The 17,811-nt window shown below is 44.9% G+C and overlaps 1 protein-coding gene and 1 pseudogene across 6 annotated transcripts in view; one reads left to right on the forward strand and one right to left on the reverse strand.

Moving 5' to 3' along the window:
* SNX10 (sorting nexin 10) overlaps positions 1-7,718 on the reverse strand; it is a 54,674-nt gene extending 46,956 nt beyond the window's left edge. For 3 of the 5 annotated variants that reach the window (XM_079786404.1, XM_079786408.1, XM_079786406.1), the window contains exon 1: positions 7,484-7,718. The gene's annotated coding sequence lies outside the window, so the exon portion shown is untranslated. Of the gene's footprint in view, positions 1-657; positions 1,014-5,875; positions 5,929-7,483 lie in introns of those variants that run through there. The other 2 variants (XM_079786407.1, XM_079786405.1) reach the window with 2 other exon arrangements.
* Positions 7,719-13,663: 5,945 nt separating this feature from the next.
* LOC307108684 (ferritin light chain-like) overlaps positions 13,664-17,811 on the forward strand; it is a 732,105-nt pseudogene continuing 727,957 nt past the window's right edge. The window contains exon 1 of the transcript in view: positions 13,664-14,125. The product of the transcript in view is annotated as a ferritin light chain-like (transcript). The remainder of the gene's footprint in view (positions 14,126-17,811) is intronic.

Consider the following 17,811-nt stretch of genomic DNA (forward strand, 5'->3'; position numbering starts at 1 on the left):
CTTCCTATTCCTGGTCCTACATGATATATTTTTATGTCTGGCTGAACAATACATTACAAAATGTACTGTCTGTTAGTAGAGATCTATTTTTCCAGATGAATTTGATCAGTTTGTAAAAAAATCAAATGAAGTTGAAGGGCTAGCCTAAACCAGTGGTCGGCAAACTCATTAGTCAACAGAGCCAAATATCAACAGTACGATTGAAATTTCTTTTGAGAGCCGAAAACTGACTTCTGCGCATGGGCCACAAAGTTTCAATCGCACTGTACGTGCGCGCCCGCACGTGGTATTTTGTGGAAGAGCCACACTCAAGGGGCCAAAGAGCCGCATGTGGCTCGCGAGCCGCAGTTTGCCGACCACTGGCCTAAATTAATACTTAAAGGTCTCACAACTTGTTAGTCTCATTTACTAGTAGTCATTAGAGCATCAACCTCTGGCCCGGAGGTGGCCTTTTTTTCCCAGTGATTCACACACACAGAAATTTTAGACTCCATGGAATTTTGTTTGAATTTACAAATCTCTCACCAAAAACTTTTCAACCCTATAGTTCTCCCAAGAGGCCTGAATGCCCTCCTCCTGGGCTGAATCTTTCCCTGTCTTCTCCCCAAACAGTTTTTAACGCGCCGGCTCAGATCTCTCAGAGTTGTAGATTCTCACCCTAAATCGCAGTAAACTGGTTCAGCTAGCAAGATGCCATTGTCGTGCCAGAGGATGCGGTGTGTGACAGGCGCCTCCTCTGTGCTGGCCTCCCACACGCTGTTGCCGCCGGGCAGCAGGGCCGGGAGCCTTCTGACTTTTCATAGTTGATTCTCCTGGCACCGCTTATTCCAAAGGGGAATACTGAGGGGTGAAGGAAAGAATATGGAGGTCTGGAGGTCTGAGTTTTAGTCCCCGTTCTACTTCTAACTAACTGCACAGTTCAGACTAAGTTATCCTGCCTCTTCTTTAGGCTTCAGTTGCCTCATTTAAAAAATTAGGTTATTAAAAAGTAAATAAAAAGAAAAAATAAGATAAATAAAAAGAAGAAAAACTTCTTTGGGTGATGGGCATACAGTGCAATATACAGATTTTGGGGGAGGGGTTGTTGTTGTTTTTACAGATTTTGTATCATGGAAATGTACACTGGAAACCTATATGATCCTGTTAATGTTACCCCAATAAATTTAATACATACATACATACATACATACATACATACAAAAAATGAGATTAGAATAGAACAGTCATTACTAACCTTTCTTTCCACCATGGGTGGCCCTTTAAGAATCTGTGGCTTCTCTCCCAGAATAATGCACTTTTGCACATGGGTATGAAGTCATACATTTTCAGGGGGTTCACAGACTCCCTAAAGCCTATGTCTGTATTTCCAGGGTCCAGATCACTGAGCCCTGCCACTAGCTTTATTTTGTTTTATGTTTTATTTTGAGAAGATGTTTGTTACAGCTGAAGACGGGAAGCACAGGAGGGCCTAGGGTAGAAGTATCAGGAGAGAGCCTGGGCGGTGCTCTGCTCTGGCTCCCTAGGAATGTCACAGGAAGGGCGTGAGCCACGGAGGGCTGCTGTTAGCTCACTGAAAAGCCAGACAAGTTCAGGGGGTGAGCCCCGGACAAGCTGCTGCTGCCCACTGCTCCCTGGCTGCAAGTCCCAGGGGGCCCTTCGAACTTAGAGAGCCCTAGCCCAGTGGTCGGCAAACTCATTAGTCAACAGAGCCAAACATCAACAGGACAACGATTGAAATTTCTTTTGAGAGCCAAATTTTTTAAACTTAAACTTCTTCTAACGCCACGTCTTCAAAAGAGACTCACCCAGGCCGTGGTATTTTGTGGAAGAGCCACACTCAAGGGGCCAAAGTGCCGCATGTGGCTCGCGAGCCGCAGTTTGCGACCACGGACCTAGCCCGTGTGGCTTCGTTGGCTGGGCATCATTCTGTGCACTGAAAGGTTACCAGGTTCGATTCCTGGTCAGTTTCAGGCTCAATCCCCACTAGGGGGCATGTGGAGGCAGCAGATCAATCAATGTGTTGCTCTCACATTGATGTTTCTCTCCCTCTCCCTCTCCCTCTCCCTCTCCCTTCCTCTCTCTCTAAAAATCAATACAAATAATTTTTTTTAAAAAAACTTAAGGCAGAAAGGTAAAGGTAAAGATATAGGCCTGGAAAAGAAAAGCATAGGCATGCTCCAGAGAGCCTACCCTACCATAAGCTTTTAAAAATAACAGAGAATGCACCAGAACCGGTTTGGCTCAGTGGATAGAGCCTCAGCCTGCGGACTGAAGGGTCCCAGGTTCGATTCTGGTCAAGGGCATGTACCTTGGTTGTGGGCACATCTTCAGTAGGGGGTATGTAAGAGGCAGCTGATTGATGTTCCTCTCTCATCCATGTTTCTAACTCTCCCTTTCCCTTCCTCTCTGTAAAAAGTCAATAAAATATATATATTTTTTTAATTTAAAAATTAAAAATGGAACTCCCATTTGACCCAGTAATCCCACTTCTAGGAATATATCCCAAGAAACTAGAAACACCAATCAGAAAGGATATATGCACCCCTATGTTCACAGCAGCACAATTTACAATAGCTAAGATTTGGAAACAGCCTAAGTGCCCATCAGCAGAAGAGTGCATTAGAAAACTGTGGTACATCTACACAATGGAATACTACGCTGCTATAAAAAAGAAGGAACTTTTACCATTTGCAACAGCATGGGTGGACCTGGAGAGCATTATGCTAAGTGAAATAAGCCAGTTGGAGAAAGGTAAATATCACATGATCTCACTCATTTGTGGAATATAATAAACAACATAAACTAATGAACAAAAATAGATCCAGAGACAGAGAAGCATAGAACAGATTGTGAAACCTCAGAGGGAAGGCAGGGGAGATTGGGGTGAGGGGTAAGAGATCAACCAAAGCACTTGTATGCATGCATATAAGCATAACCCATGGACACAGACACTAGGGGGGTGAGGGCATGTGCTGGGGAGTGGGAGTGCTGAGGAGAGGTCAATGGGGGGGAAAGGAGACATATGTACTACTTTCAACAATAAAGAGTTAAAGAAAAAAGAAATTCACTAAATAAATAAATAAAACAGAGAATACAGCAGAGATGTACACAAAATCTTAAGCTAAGTTGAATCATTTACAGAACTAAAAGCAGAGACTGGGAGGAGGGACTGGTTATCAGGGAACAATAAATGAAAGTGCTAATTAAGAGTTGACCTTGAGCCCTAGCTGGTTTGGCTCAGTGGATAGAGCGTTCGTCCTGCGGACTGAAAGGTCCCAGGTTCGATTCCGGTCAAGGGCCCATGCCCACGTTGCAGGCTCAATCCCCAGTAAGAGGGATGCAGGAGGCAGCCGATCCAGCCAATCAATGATTCTCTCTCATCATTGATGTTTCTCTCTCTTCTTCTCTGAAGTCAATAAAAATATATTAAAAAAAAAAAAAAGGGTTGACCTTGAGCCCAACCAGTGTTTTTTTATGACTTTTTTTTAAATATATTTTATTGATTTTTTACAGAGAGGAAGAGAGAGGGACAGAGAGTTAGAAACATCGATGAGAGAGAAACATCGATCAGCTGCCTCCTGCACACCCCCCACTGGGGATGTGCCCGCAACCAAGGCACATGCCCCTGACCGGAATCGAACCTGGGACCCTTGAGTCCGCAGGCCGACGCTCCATCCACTGAGCCAAACCGGTTTCGGCCCAACCAGTGTTGCTGAGTGGTTGAGCTTCAACCTAGGAACAAGAAGATCACAGTTCAATCCCAGTCTGGGCGCATACCGGGGATGCAGGTTCCACCCCAATAAGGGGTTTGCAGGAAGTAGCTGATCAATGTCTCTCTCTCTCTCATCAACGTTTCTCCCTCTCCCTCTCCCTTTTTCTCTCTCTAAAAAAAAAGAAAAATCAATAATAACATATTTAGAAAAAGAGTTGCCCTTGACAGAAGCCTGGCTAAGCCCTTTACCCACATTCACAGATAATGGCTGAAAGTACCCACTGTAGGACCAGGCTGCCTAGTTCAAATCTTGGCTCCATCATTTACTACTTGTCTGACTTGGGCTCTGTGCCTCAGTTTCTTCATTTGTAAAATAAAGGTAGGGAGGCAGTACTTACCCCAAGGATTGTTACTATATAGAGGCAGTTGAAACAGGGTCTGGCTATTATAGAAATCTGGGACACATGTGTTGGGTGGTTAAAATTGTGAGCTGAAGAGTTTAGGGAAGTTATAAATATCATGATGCCTTAGTTTCCCCAGTTTAAATAGAATCCGCTTCATAAATTGGTTGTGAGGATTAATGAGACTGCCACATAAAAACTCTCCTCATAATGCCTAGCATATCACAAATGCTCAATAAATTTCAGCTATTGTGATTAACAATTCTGGGGGACAAGGATTATCATTACCTTAATTTATTTCTGAATAAAAGATAAGCCAGACTCAGTGCCCCGCTGATTGCACCTCAGCTAGCAAATGGTTGTGCCAAGATTTCATCTCTGATGATTCTGAAACCAGAAGTTGTAACCACTACCATGAACAGCGTCTTGTTTGAACAGAGCTTAGACTTAGAGAACAAATAAAGGTGACTATTACCTACTGCAGTGGTCGGCAAACTCATTAGTCAACAGAGCCAAATATCAACAGTACAACAATTGGAATTTCTTTTGAGAGCCAAATTTTTTAAACTTAAACTTCTTCTAACACCACTTCTTCAAAATAGACTCGCCCAGGCCGTGGTATTTTGTGGAAGAGCCACACTCAAGGGGCCAAAGAGCCGCATGTGGCTCGCGAGCCGCAGTTTGCCGACCACTGACCTACTGGATTACTAAGAGAAAGAAAGAGATTGTGATAACAGTTCAAACTTTGGGGTATTCTCCATGGAGGTCAACCATGACTTTGAGCCAAAGCCTTTCTTTGCCATTCTTAGAAATGACAAGACTGTTTCCCTGGCCAGGTAGCCTAATTGGTTAGAGCATCATCCTGATAAGCCAAGATTGCAGGTTCAATTTCAGATCAGGACACATACAAAAGCAACCAATGAATGCATAAATAAATGGAGCAACAAAATGATGCTTTTCTCTCTCTTTCTCTCTCTCTCTCTCTCTCTCTCTCTCTCTCTCTCTCTCTCTCTCTCTCAAAAAGTCAATAAATTCCTAAAAGAAAAGATGCCAGACCAGCATGGCTCAGAGGCTGAGCTTCGACCTATGACCCAGGAGGTCGAAGTTCGATTCCTGGTGAGGGCGCATGCCTGGATTTCGGGCTCGATCCCCAGTGGGGGGCATGCAGAAGGCAGCTGATCAATGATTCTCTCTCATCATTGATATTTCTTCCTCTCCCTCTCCCTTCCTCTCTGAAATCAATAAAAATATTTTTAAATAAATAAATAGAAAGGAAATGAAAGATTGCAAGGTTGGACCTTGCTCTCAGTCAGTTCTAAGCCCTTCACAAACGGCTGTTAAACCACAGCCCAAAAAAAAAGCCTTTCCCAAAATAGCTTACCTAACCAAGTGAACCCTTCAAAAACGAAAGTAGAACTCTTAAGACTGAGGAAAAGATATCAAGAGTGCCCCAACCTCAGGTGCCACTGCTGCTACAGAACACAAATGTCAGTCTTCAATTCACACGCTTTTATTTGGAAGAAGAATGAACGTGTTCCTTTCTGTTTTCCAGACACCAAGCTCCAGGGAGCCTTCCCCTATGTAAAACAAGAGGAAGTTCGCACCACGGCCCACCGTGGTGGGGAGAGAAGCGGAGAGTGTCAGTCAAGAGCGCCCAGGCTGCCACCCCAACAAATTCAATAAAAGGGGGAGGAGAGAGAGCCCTGGAGAGGAGCAGTGTCACCTGAACCAGGCTTCACTCTCCAGACAGAGATTTCCTCACCTCAGTGAAACAGTCACCTCGAAAATGAGGATGAAATAGATGGGCAGAAGAAACACCATGATCCGGTAAAACACAAGCCAGTGCTAATCACGTGGCTTCACATCTTCCTATATTTATTTCTTTATTCAAAACAGCCCATGCCTTTAAAAAAAAAAAAAAAAGCCTTAGGAACAGGCATCATGGAAGTCATGGCAGAAGTAGCAGGAGCACTCACCCCATCTCCATTCTCAGACGGAGGAGACCCAGCAAAGCCTGGTCAATGGATGGAGAAGTCAGTTCTCACTAGTGGCACCCACATCACCCCCTCTGACCCAGGGGAATAAAGCGAGTTTATACGTCCCAAGTTTACACCCACCCCACGCCCCCAAAGCGGGGAGAACCCTGCAGCAGGAGTCAGCAGCCCATGGGAACCTATCTCTGCCTGTTCTACTCGGATCTGGTTGAATGACTGCCCTCCCAGGGCCTTCATTACCCCTCCTTGAAAAGAAAGGTTAGAATGAAATCACATGAAAGTCTCCTGCCTGCTCTAAATCTCGAATTCCATGAGTCTTACATGTAAACATGTCTTGCCCAAATAAAAGCCCTTCATTTTGTTAAAAAAGAGAGACAACAAGCCCCAAATGGAGTCACTTATGCTAAGCTCCACATCACCAAACCAAGACAATTCCTAACTTAATTACTGGTTTCAGCCTCTTCCAGGAGTAAAATCTTAAATCAGTCCATCTGGAATTACCTGGTCAGTTCTGGGGAGGTGATCTGCTTGACAGACCCCTGCCTTCCCCTGAAGAAGGTGACCTCCCCCAACCCCTCTGATGTTTGCTGGCTAACCTCCAGGTCCGCTCCCTTGTGCCTAGGAAAGTCTTCCATCTTGTACGGCTCCTGGGAGCTCCTTTCTAGCTGCTACCTGCCCGATTCATGAATCACTGGATAAAGTCAGTATCTTTAAAATGCACCCAGCTGAATTAAAAAAACAACAAAAAAAAAAAACACCTTCAAGCCCCATGTTGCTCTAAATCCTGTGACCACTCCCCTCAATAACCTGCACCCAATCTCCACCTAAGTATGAGGCATCAGAACTGAAAACCAGTCTGTTGCTTTGCGGAGGCACCAAACCTGGTACTCGGTCAACGTGGATTTTCTCTCAATCCTATAATCCCATGGGGGGGGGGGGGGGGGAGCCAAACCTGCTACCCTTCCCAATGTCTAAACCCAAAGCTACCCTTTCATGAATTAAAATAATACCCACCTACCCCGGCCTGGTGCAAGGTGCCACAGCACTTTATCTGGCGTCCAGGTTTGCAGCTCTGCCCCACCCTCTCCTTTAGCGAAGAAGCCCTGGATCAAAGCCTCCCGCGCCCTCCCCTGGCGAACGACCAGGTCTTCCTCCCCCCCACACCCCCCCCACCCCCCACCCCCCGGCCCGCACAGCTCAGCTGGAGAGCAGGCTGCTCCCGGCTCCAAACCAGGAGACCCAAACCCTTCCCAGCCCGCGGGGAGCGGCACCTGGAGGGGCCCCACGCCTCTGGAAAGGCGAGGGCGGACGACTCGCCCCCTGGCTGTGGTCCCAACCCCGCAGGCGAGGCCCCCGGCAGGTCCCCTGTCACTTACCCGCGGCAGCTGCGGGCGGTCGCGCGGGGAGGCCGGCGCGCGGCGGAGTTTGCTGACTCAAAGGCGCGGCCGCGGCGGCGAATGCCCAGGAGCGCACCCGAGCGCAGCCCCGCGCTCCCCGCGCTCCCCGCGCACGCAGCGGCCCCCGCCTTCTGGCCACTGGCTTCCGCTGTCCGGGCCCCGGCCCCGGCTCCGGCCCCGGCTCCGGCCACCGCGCCGCCCAGGCCAGGTGCTGCTCCCGTCGCCGGCTGCGCCCCGCCCTCCTGCCCGCCCGCGGGAGACCAGGCGGCCCCGGGGCCCGCTGGGCTGCGGCGAGCGGTGCAGCCGCGGGGGGGCGCCGGCGCGCCGGAGCCCGGATTCTGCCTCCCGGGGCGCTGAAATCAGACTAGGGAGGAAATACTCACGCCGCGAGTGGCCGAGGATGAGGGTGTGCAAGGGGCACCTTCGGAATCACACTGGATAGCCACCTTGAGCTGGCTAACCTCGTCCCTTCCTTGGGGGTAGGATTGATGAATGGGTAGATTATGTGATAAACAAAAAGGATAGAACGCTAACCTTGGAATCTAGGGGGGGGCGGGGGGGGGCATAAGGGTGTGTACCATAGTCTTTCAACTTTTCCATATGTTTAAAGTCTTTTATAATAAACCTTTTTTGGGGAAAAAATGAGATCTGCCTGAACCAGTAAATCATTTCCCAAATGGTACCTTGGGCTGCGTCTGACCACTTGTTTGCATGGAAAATAAATGACTGTTACTAGTTTATGTATTTACTATATATACCCTTTATCATTATTTTAGAATGTGCTCTTTCTACTTATTAAAAAAAAAAAAAAAAAAGTTTGCTGCCGGGCTGGCGTGGCTCAGTGGTTGAGTGTTCACCATGAATCAGGAGGTCACCGGTTCAACTCCTGGTCAGGGCACATGCTGGGGGTTACTGGCTAGTAGTCCCCAGTTGTGGGGAGTGCAGAAGGCAGCGATCAATGATTCTCTATCATCACTGATGTTTCTCTCTTCCTCTACCTTCCTCTCTGAAATCAATAAGTATCTATATATTTTTTAAAAGTTTGCTGTAAAACTATGCTGTGTTGCCTGCAGCAGCCTCATACATCTGATTGCATCATTTTATCTTGTGTTTGATTTAATCTCCTGTTGTTTTGTACAGTAACATGCAATACAGGCTTGTAACCTTGGAGCAACAGGATACATCATATAGCCCAGATGTGTAGTAGGTTATATCATCTAGGTTTGTACACTATGACATTTGCACAACGATGAAATCATAGAATGACATGTTTATCAGAATACATTTTCATCATTAAGCTGTTATATTGTAAATCAGAAGACGCCTTAATCAATAAGCCAAATTTTATTTGGAGTCCTGTTTGCTAGCGCTAGTGGGCCCAGAGGAAAATCTTGCTTCTCAAATTCTGGGGCCCCATATGGTGGCAGTCTCCCTTATTTATATGTTTTTCGGCTATTTGTTTTCCAAATTTGGAATGAGCCTTTCGGACCTTCTGTGTGCTGGGACAGGGCCATGAGACCATATCTCAAGGCCTGGCCTGGCGCCAGCACTGACAACTCTGTCTGGGGCATAGTTTATGGCCTCTCTGGAATGGGGAGTAGTCTTATTTTTCCCTATTATTTAAGCAAGCAAACGTTTACAGGAGGCAGAATAGCAGGGTTAAATTTTAAACAGCAGTTTTTACCCAAGATGGAGGTTACTATGCTTCAAAGCAACTTGTGACTATAATCACTGAAATTGCTAGTTGGTGACTACGTGGCAGAATAATAAACATAGCCTAATATTTCATTTTTCAAGCACGAATTTTCTCCTTAAAATATAGCTGGCTGCCGATTATCATTCAGGGCCACTCCAGGCCCAACTGAAAATGTACCTGGCTGTCCTCCACACCTAAATGGATTTTGCATAACAAAACTCCGAAATCTGCAATATTATGTCTTAGGTTCTTGGATCCCGAACTTGCATCGCTGAAATATGAATCAGGTATTTATTTTCCTAAAATTGCACCCAAGTCATAACACACAAGTGAATGTAAGCATAATCACTTTTGAAAATAAAATTAAAGTCTGTTTTTCAAATTCTTGTCTCTATGCTCCACAAAGAAAAGCATTTTGACTGGAAAACAAAATGCAGCGTGTGTCTAAGGTCCTAAGAGATTTTGCAAAATTTAAATCATTTTAAATTTATTTCGTCAAGAACACGACCTTACAACTGTGGACAGAGCAGCAAAAACCTTTGGCAAGTCTATCAGAGGTCATTTAAATATGTTAGAATTATGGCCCTAAGGAAAGGAAGAATATGAAAAGAATTCAAAACAGAAGGAAGCAATAATGGATTGTTTAAACCCATCCCATCAGTGTAGCAGCTGGGTGGGTAGTGTTTCTGGCTTAACAATTGTAATTGAACCTGAATCCAGTCACCTGAGCTAGGCTACTGCTACCTTTTTTAAGTTGCGACTTTTTTTTGTTACACCATCAGTAAGCAAGTAAACTGGGACTGTCTGGCGCTTAAGAAATCCTAGTTTGTTAATGAAATCACCGTAAAATTGCCCTTAAGAAATTATTTTTTAATGTATTTTTATTGATTTCGGGGGGTGGTGGGGGAAGGAGAGAGAGAGAGAGAGAGAGAGAGAGAGAGAGAGAGAGAGAGAGAGAGAGAGAAACATCAATGATGAGAGAGAATCATTGATCAGCTGCCTCCTGCATGCCCCGCACTGAGGATCGATCCCGAAACCTGGGCATATGCCCTGACTGGGAATTCAACCATGACTTCCTGGTTCATAGGTCAACCACTGAGCCATGCCAGCTGGGCAAGAAATTATTTTACCTGTCCAAATCCTGTCTCAACAATGACTTCTACATTTACTGAGTTCAAACCCAAGCTCCACCACCTCTCACGCTGTGTGATCCTGGGAAATAACAAACTCTCTGGGCCTCATTTTCCCACCTGAAAAAAGGAGGGCCATAATAATAGCACCAGCCTCACAGGGCTGTTGTGGGGATTAAGTGAAATCACTCCGGTGAAGCTCTTGGAACTGTGCTGAGTGCACAGTAAGGGCTTGACAGATTTTTTTATGATTATAACTTTGTTATTATAACTGTTATTATACCTTGATCCTCTTTTCTAATCTTCCATCTCCAAGCTAAATGCTCTTAGACGTATTAAGGAAAGCCACCTCCATCCCCTGCCTCTAACTCAAAAGTCATTAAAATGACACTGAGTCCTTCCTCCATCTCCTAGGACAGTGGTCGGCAAACAGCGGCTCGCAAGCCACATGCGGCTCTTTGGCCCGTTGAGTGTGGCTCTTCCACAAAAGAGCCTGGGCGAGTCTGTTTTGAAGAAGTGGCGTTAGAAAAAGTTTAAGTTTTAAAAATTTGGCTCTCAAAAGCAATTTCAGTCGTTGTACTGTTGATATTAGGCTCTGTTGACTAATGAGTTTGCCGAGCACTGTCCTAGGAGAATTGCAAAATCCCCAGACAGTAAAAATGAAAGTTGCCTGGACTCAGTGTTCAGAAATTATAATTAACTGACACGTTACATTTAAAACTCTAAATTTACATGAATGGTCCTGCCTTCTTGAGAAACATTGCCATGGTAGATACTCATAATGTACAGAAGATGGTTTTTATTATTCACTAAAACAATAATGGGCCTTAGCTGATTTGGCTCAGTGGATAGTCAGTCTGTGGACTGAAGGGCCCAGGGTTCGATTCCAGTCAAGGGCACGTGCCAGGGTTGCAGGCTCGATCCCCAGGAGGGGGTGTGCAGGAAGCAGCCGTTAACTGGTTCTCTCTCATCATTGATGTTTCTGACTCTCTCTCCCTCTTCTTTCCTCTCTGAAATCAATAAAAATATTTAAAAAATAATAATAGAAAGTGAACAAAAAATTTAAGCAAGTGACAAATAATTTGGGTTTTGATTTCTGATCTTTACAAATATAATCTTTTTTTCATGAGTATAAAGACATACAGATTAATGTGGATAAAAATAACCACTCTTGATTATCAATCTAATGTGTTTTTTCGAAATACCTTTTATGCAGCCCTCCCCAAAGAAAGACTAGAAAAACATTCTGAGCCTGGTTACCTATCTGTGATACGGAATTTTCGGACTGGAACCCAGATTCTTTGTCCGCCTGAATGGAAGCATGAATCCACGGACAGAAAGTGGTATAGCAAAGGTGGAAATTTATTGAAGAACAAGTACACACTCCCACGTGGGGAACGGGAAAGAGTCCCATAGAATGGACTCCCACATAGGGAGGGGGCGGAGGGTCCCACTGAGTTCCTATTCCCTATGGCTTATAAAGGCTGCAGATCCTGGTGCCTGATTTCCCCTCTGATTGGTCACTATTCCCTTAGACTGGTTACTATAGTAACTCCTGGGCTCAAAGGTTGAATCTCACATGGGACGTGTGAGGTTCTCTTCCCCTCCTTCCCTATTGTTTTCCTATTCCCTTTGGACTTACTTCCTCTCCCTCTGGATGAAGGGCTTCCTTCTCTTTATTCTGTAAATATAGACCTTTTGCTGTTCCCAGCTCCCCCATTCTATGGAAAAGTACCTGTTGCAGCTTTCCAGCTCCCCCATTCTATGGAAATGTACCTTCTGCTGCTCTGCAGCCCTGTGCTTCCTTCATGGTCCCCTTCATTTCCAAAATTTCTAATATTTCCTAAACCTGTCCTATCTTACCCCTAAAATCCCTGTGTCATTTGTAAGATAAAGGGGTGCAGACTTCTCATCTATCTTCCCACCCCTCTGTCTTCCTTACTTTTGTTAGTGGACTACTGTTCTCACAGTTGACACTCCAAACCTACTTACTAACTGTGGCACTGCCTTTGACCTGCTCCCTTCCCCTGATCCACTCAGGTGCAAGTCACACGCATTTCATGTGGTCAGATCTTGGTGTTACTCACCTGCTTTCCATCCTCCTGTCCAAACTCTGACTCTCAGAATCCTGCAGTCGCCTCTTCACAGTGGTTTGATTTAGTGGTTTTCAAATGTTTTTGGCAATGGGATCCTTTCTTTAAGTTAACCCCATTTATAGAATAGAAACTGTACTTTATTACTATAATTGGAAGAATTTGATATTGTTTATCATAAAGAAATCCGTGACCACGGGAAGCTGCTTTCTTGAACACCAACATTTGAAGTCAGGGGCTTGTTAATGATTGTTGGAATGTCCTATCAGGGTCAACATCCAATTTATTTCTCTATCTGATTGCTTAATGTTGAGAAAAGTCTAATCTACGCATAGAAGTCTTTCTAACATTTGTAAATAGTTGAAGGTGTTCTTCAATCTAAGACATTCAGAAGTCTGAAAGAGAATAGTTGAATTTTTTCATTTCACAGATGAAGCGCTGGAGGCTCTACTTTAGGGGGTGAGCACAAAACAGAGCATACAGATGGCATATTATAAAGTTGTACACCTGAAATTTATATAATGTAATTAACCAATGTTACCCCAATACATTTAATAAAAATAAATTTTAAAATAGGGGGAAAAGATGAAGCACTAAGAATATCTAACACATCCTCATGCATTATCACAAATAGAGAATGCTGGTAAGAAGACCAATAGTGACAATAAGTGCTAACATGTCTATAATGGGAGTTATTGCCACACAACATGCTATGTGTTCAGTTGTCTTTGCACATTTGTATAAGAAAAACTCCATGCTTCTCCTTTACTCCCACACCGCTACCACACTCCTAACACTTCTGACACCAGATGTGTGGGTTGTTTTTTTTAAATATATGTACAAAATATCTCTGAAAGGATACACTTGAGTGGGTACTCTAAATCCTTCTGAGCCTTTCAAATATTATAGAGTGCCTTCAAAAATATGTAAACAAAGTGAGAGACAAACACTAAAGATATGAACAGACAATTCACAAAACAGGAATTACCAGCTAGTTCCAGCATGTCATAATTGCAAGAGTTTCATCAAAAGGTTGATGGAGGCAGCGCACTTGGAGGTCCCGGATCTGTCTCCTGCTTCAACAGTGTTTGGACGGAACAGACCCAGGGACGCCCATTCTTCCAGCCTCCGACCACTCTCCTGCGTCTTATCTAGTCACCACCTTCAGAACCACCTCCGGGACCAGAACCACACCGTTTTTTTTTTTTTTTTCTACCTTACCTCCTTATTGCCGTACACTATGAGCTCCCAAATTCTCCAGAATTATGCCACCAAGGTGGAGGCTGCGGTCAACCGCCTGGCCAACCTGCACCTGCGGGCCTCCCACACCTACCTCTCTCTGGGCTACTATTTCGACCACGACGATGTGGCTCTGGAGGGTGTGAGCCACCTCTTCCGCGAGTTGGAGGAGAAGAAGCACGAGGGCGCGGAGCATTTCTTAAAGTTGCAAAACAAGTGAGGCAGCCGCATTCTCTTCCAGGACGTGCAGAAACCTTCCCAGGATGACTGGGCTAAAACTCAGGACTCCATGGAAGCCGCCCTGGCCTTGGAGAAGAGCCTGACCCAGGCCCTTTTGGAGCTGCAGGCCCTGGCTTCTACCCTTGCAGACCCTCATGTCTGCGACTTCCTGGAGAACCACTTCCTGGATGAGGAGGTGAAACTGATCAAGAAGATGGGGGACCACCTGACTAACATCCGCAGGCTGCCGGCCCCCAGGCTGGGCTGGGCGAGTATCTCTTCAAAAGGCTCACCCTCAAGCATGACTAGGAGCCCAGAAACCTTTCAGAGCCACCCCCTCTGCCTCCCCCTGGTGTCTCTGGCTTTTACCTGAGCCTCTTCCCGAAACTACTAGCCATTCTTTTAACCACCCTGGAGCCCTCTCCCCTGCATCGGACCAAATGAAACAATAAAGCTTTTTGCAGCAAAAAAAAAAGGTTGATGGACCTTGTGGACTCAACAAGGGCTGAGTCACATGTGTTATCACCTGTTGGAATGTCTAAAGGCATTTCCCCCAAACCTGAATAGGATGATTGTTTGCTGCCAGACAGCTCAGGGCATCTTAATCTACATGTTATTGCCTCCTACTGGCCAAACACCTGAACAGCCGTAGGCTATTCCTCAATCTGACAATGCTTCTGTATGAAACCCTTTGAAGTGTATATCTCCACCTTGCCTTAGGACAAATTGTGTTAATAAAAAGCAAGGGGTCCTGAGACAAGGAGAATTTAGCTCCTTTAGCTAAAGCTCCTCTGACCCCCAATGCCTTTCAAAATTATCTTTCGTCTCTGGACTCCTACTTAATCTACGCACAGCCTTTCTCCAGATTGCTGAACCCTTCTTAATGCTGGAACAAGAACCCTGGCACAAGAGCTAATAAGGCATGAAAGGAGAATCTATGCCTTAGTATAGTCAATAATTTTTAATTGGCAGTATCTCATGTTGACAACAGGTACTTTCATGCTCTGTTCATGAGAGTATAAACTTGAGAAGCAATTTTGGAGAGCAATGTGGTAGTGTCTTATCAAAACTAAAATTGTGTGTATCCTATAAGTCAGCAATACCACTTCTCAGTATGTCTTCTACAGAAACTCTTACATATGTGACTGGGGAAAGTATGTACAAGGATGGGCATTGCAGCATTGTTTGTAACAGCAAAAAACTGGAAGCAAGTTCAATGTCCACCAATATGGGAATCTACATATATAAAATCCTAAGCAACCATGATGACAGAATGACCGAAACGACCTGTTGACCAGTAGCTATGATGCACACTGACCACCAAGGGGCAGACGCTCAATACAGGAGCTGCCCCCTGGTGGTCAGTGCACTCCCACAGTCAACCTCCCACAGTCCTTCCCCCTGGCCGGCCCCCCATAGGCCTCAATCACCAGCCAGGCCGAGGGACCCCACCCGTGCATGAATTCATGCACCGGGCCTCTAGTGTTTAAATAATCCATAATATATCCATAGCATAGAATACTGTGCATCAAATCAAAGAATGAGCCCTAACCCGTTTGGCTCAGTGGATAGAGCATCAGCCTGCGGACTGAAGGGCTCCAGGTTCAATTCCAGTCAAGGGCATGTACCTTGGTTGCGGGCACATCCCCAGTGGGGAGTGTGCAGGAGGAAGCTGATCGATGTTTCTCTCTCATCAATGTTTTTAACTCTCTATCCCTCTCCCTTCCTCTCTGTAAAAAAATCAATAAAATATATTTTTTTAAAAAAAGAATGAAGGAAGTCTATGTGTATTGATGTTGAAAGATCTTCAAGACATACTCAATTAAAAAAAAAAAACACGCAAAAGAGAAGATAATACAGAGGGCTACTATTTATATGAGTAAAATTAGATTTAGATTAGCAAAACTAGTTTCATCCAGTGTTTTGTTTTTTAATTTTTTTAAAACTGATTTTTAGAGAGCAAAAAGGGAGAGGGAGAAAGAGATAGAAACTTCGATGTGAGAACAAAACACCAATCCCTGACCTGGAATCGAACTGGCAACCTCCCAGTGCCCGGGACAATGCCCAACTCACTGAGTCACACCAGCCAGGGCAGTTTCATTCAGCTTTCTAAGAACATTCTGTGTGAAAGACAAGAAAGGCATCTGTATTAGTATCTATTGCTGCATTACCAATTACTGTAAAACTAGCAGCTTAAAACAAGAAGCATTTACTATCTCTCACAGTTTCTGAGAGTCCAGCATCCCGGAGTGGCTTACCAGTGGTTCTGAGCGTCTCTCACGACATTGGCTGTTGGCTGGAGCTGCAATCATCTCCAGGCTCGGCTGTGGCCAGAGAATCTACCTCATGAGGTTGCCGGCAGCCCTCTCGGTTCCTCCACGGCTGTTGGCTGGAAACTTCAGTTCTTCACCAGACAGGCCTCTTCATGGGACTGCTCACCGCATGGCAGCTTGCTTACCCCAGAGCGAGCGATCTGCGGTCGGGGTTGGAGATGTAGAACACCTAGACAGACGGCACTCTTTTTTAACCTGTCTTGGAGGGGACCTACCATCTTTTCTGCTGTATGCTTTTGGGCACACAGACCAAGGCTGATTCAGTTGGAGAGAACTGCCTAAGGGCACGAAGACCAGGAGGCAGTCCTTGGGGGCCTCTTGGTTGACTACCACTGCATCTGAACACTTCCTGCCTCTACAACCAGCTTCCCTCCTGAAGATCAGTGGGAACAGGGGAACACAATTTCATATTTAAGCAATGAATAGCTCCTCAGTCACTCGGGGAACTGTAAACTTACCCATGGTTTGCCAAGCCCTATGTGGTTTGTAGAGGCATATATGGCTGGGGGGTGTAAGTTTTCTTGTTCTTTTGGTGGTATTTAATTGGCATTTTGCCACATTTCTTGTTGTGCTTATCTGTCATCTAGAGATTGTATACAAGGCACTGTTGGTATTAGTTACTTCATGACAGCTCTCTATTCCCCCATTGAAGTAACTAACCATATATAAATTCTACCAGTTCTCTACTTAGGAGATTACTGGTGCGTGTATTTACATTAAATGTTTTCCCCCCTGAAGGCTTCCAACTTTATTTTAAAAGTTATGACATCTTTTCTTAGAGTCTTTGTTTTACTGTGGGTACATACTCCAGAGTGTATTAGAGAAGAAACACACGTACCATCGTGGGCATTCGAATGCATATAAGAATGTAGCTATACAACTTACTCTTAAATTTGCCTATGCCTAAATAAAAGCTTCTCTTAGTGAGCCTACAATTTTAAAATACTGTAAATTCAAGCAATTCGTCATTCTTCCTCCCAATTTGTTGTTTTTGAAAAGTGAATTTCTTTATATCTTGTTGGGCATCCATCCCACACTTATAGATGATGATTCTTCCTGAACAATGGTGTCCTGTATGTAGGAACAAATGGGCTATAAATTATTGATATGGAGTCAAGAAATAGTCACACTAGTGTTTTCTTTGTTGCTATGATACAGTGATGAGACAGGCTAGTAAGCCAGGACGAGCGGAATAGGGAAACTGAGACCATTTAACAAGCAGTATGCAGCCATCTAGTAAATCTAGATGCCAAGCCCTTTGCAGCATCTAGTAAATCCTATCTTCTCTAAACCAAGGACACTTAAATGATTTACACCGGGGTGGGAGTGGTCAATGGGGGGAAAAGGAGACATATGTAATACTGTCAACAATAAAGATTAAAAACAAATAACAAAACAAGAGTAAATGGCTTACACTTCTCCTACCCAACCATTGGGTAAATAGCTTAAATCACCCTACTCAGGGAGGCAGCAGAAATCCAATTAGCGCCAATGGCCAACCACACCCACGGACAGATTAAGTTAAGGAAATAAATCTCATTTTGGCTCATCAACATAAAACTGATGCATACTTGATTGAGATCCTCCGCGAAGACCT

The sequence above is a fragment of the Cnephaeus nilssonii genome (assembly GCF_951640355.1).
Source record: "Cnephaeus nilssonii genome assembly, chromosome: 12".
Lineage (NCBI taxonomy): Eukaryota > Metazoa > Chordata > Mammalia > Chiroptera > Vespertilionidae > Cnephaeus > Cnephaeus nilssonii.